Below are 2,362 nucleotides of genomic sequence, written 5' to 3' on the forward strand. Positions count from 1 at the left end.
TGCTACATCCCTGCAGTATCTGAAGGCTGAGAGTGCAGAGAAACACAGCATGGCTGGGAAAGACATCCCCCAGAATAGAGGGAAGAATTATCCTTGACTTTCCCCTCTTTCTCACCCCTACTTCAAACCAATTACCGAGTCATAGTAGATTCATTATGCCTCCACCACATTTTTCATTATCAATCCTCCCACTCCCCCATCCTCTAGTGAGTCATTCTCACTGCCACTATCCTAATTTGGACCACATTTGCTCTATACCTTGATTACTGTGATAAACTTCTGGTCTTGTGCCTTCAGTTACTCTCTTACTTAATTCATTGTTTACACACTATCAAAATAATTTTCCTAAAGCTAAGTTCTAATGATATCACTTCCTTGCTCAAAGACCTTCAATTGCTGCCAGTTGTCTCCCGAATAAAGTACCAGGTCTTGATCCCGATAGCCAAGGTCCAACCTTACTAGCCTTTATTTTAAACTCTTCTCCTTCTGTTACTCTATACTTAGCTAAACTGGCTTACAACTCAGGGTCAAGGGAGATAGCATCATGGCTTCAGGAGCCCTCACACAGAAGGTGTCTCACGCTTACTCTGACTGGCCTCAAAGAAAAGAACCTAGAGCACTGGGTAGAAGTTGCAAAGGGGCAGGTTGAGAATCGATAAAATAATTTTAACTTCCTAAAATGAAAGATGATACCTTGAAAGGTAATGAGTTCCCTGTCACTATAGACCTTCAAGGAAAAGGTTCATGTTAGAGGAGATGGCATCTATAGTTCCTTCAGTGATTCTGCTGCTTTTCAGGAAATGATGACCTTTGCTAAAAACCACTCCCCTTCTGTAAATTTCTCAAATCATTCTTCCATCCATCTACTCCCTAGTTTGTATTGTAGTTATTTGCATGCCTATCAAGCTATTTTAAGCAAGATTGGGGCATATTTTATTCCCCTTAATATAATGAGAACCAAGTAAAAGTTCTTGAATTATTAGTATTAACTGATTTAATAAGAAAATTGAGATCTAAAGAAGAGATATGATAACCAAGGCCATGAAACCTACATCATCTGTGCTTTTCTTGCTAATCCCCATTGTTGGCTCATCCCTCTCACACTGGGAGAGGGGCTATCTTAAGTGATTTTACTCTCCCATGGCTCATTTTTTTATTTTTATTTTTACTTTTTTTTTTTAGGTTTTTGCTAGGCAATGGGGTTAAGTGGCTTGCCCAAGGCCACACAGCTAGGTAATTATTAAGTGTCTGAGGCTGGATTTGAACTCAGGTACTCCTGACTCCAGGGTCGGTGCTCTATCCACTGTGCCACCTAGCTGCCCCCTCATTTCTTTTTTTTTAATTTTTATTTATTTAAGACAATGGGGTTAAGTGACTTGCCAAAGGTCCCACAGCTAAGCAATTATTAAGTGTCTGAAGTTGAATTTGAACTCTGATTCTCCTGACTCCAGAGTCAGTGCACAGAGCACTGTATCATCTAGCCGCCGCTCCCCCCACCATGGCTCATTTCTTACTGAAACCAATTCATTGAAGTCTCTCTTTTCCATGGCTCCTGACTATCTCCTCTCTGACACCCCTGTGTTATGCCATTTTAAACATGATCTGCTGCAATCTTTGTTCCAGAATGCCAGGGAATCAAATGACCCAGGTTATTCCTGGATTCCCCGACCCCATTGTCATCCTGCTCTGTGGAGGACACTTTCTGCTGCCAGATCAAGACAGCAATGGGATGGACAATAAGAGAGAGCCTCCAGGGCTCTGATTTCAATTATGGTGCCCTTTAAAAGTTATTCCCTCTCTTCATTAAAGTACATTAGTATCCTCCTTCCTCAGAAGCAATAGTCATTCCAACACAACCTTCTTCCCTTACAGCAGGGGTGGAGAACCTCCAACCTACAGGTTGTATTGGTCTGACATTGCCAAGGCAACCCAAGGTGGAACTTGAAATTCAATAAATCTAGTAGTTTTTTAGTAGTGAATTAATTTTTTGACCAAATATAGCCTGAGAATGATGTTATAAATACCCAAATGGCCCTTGGAAGAAAAAAGGTTCCCCATCCCTGCCTTATAAGAATCACACTACTCACATGTGGACAGACAGATTCACATATGTCCTCAACACACATTTTCACATGGACAGTGGAGTATCTGTACACATATTTACTCTTACATACCTATAGTTATATATACAATTCATACAGAGCATTTATCTACACATCTATAAAAATGTTTCCACATCCATGCATTCAGTGTTCTCAAATAACACCCCCTTGCATATACAGGTTTGCACTCAAAATCACCTAGGTACTCACATATACATGTTCCCAAGTGTCCTCATTCACACAAGCATTTGCCTGGCCCA

Source organism: Macrotis lagotis, chromosome 3, assembly GCF_037893015.1.
Source record: "Macrotis lagotis isolate mMagLag1 chromosome 3, bilby.v1.9.chrom.fasta, whole genome shotgun sequence".
NCBI lineage: Eukaryota > Metazoa > Chordata > Mammalia > Peramelemorphia > Peramelidae > Macrotis > Macrotis lagotis.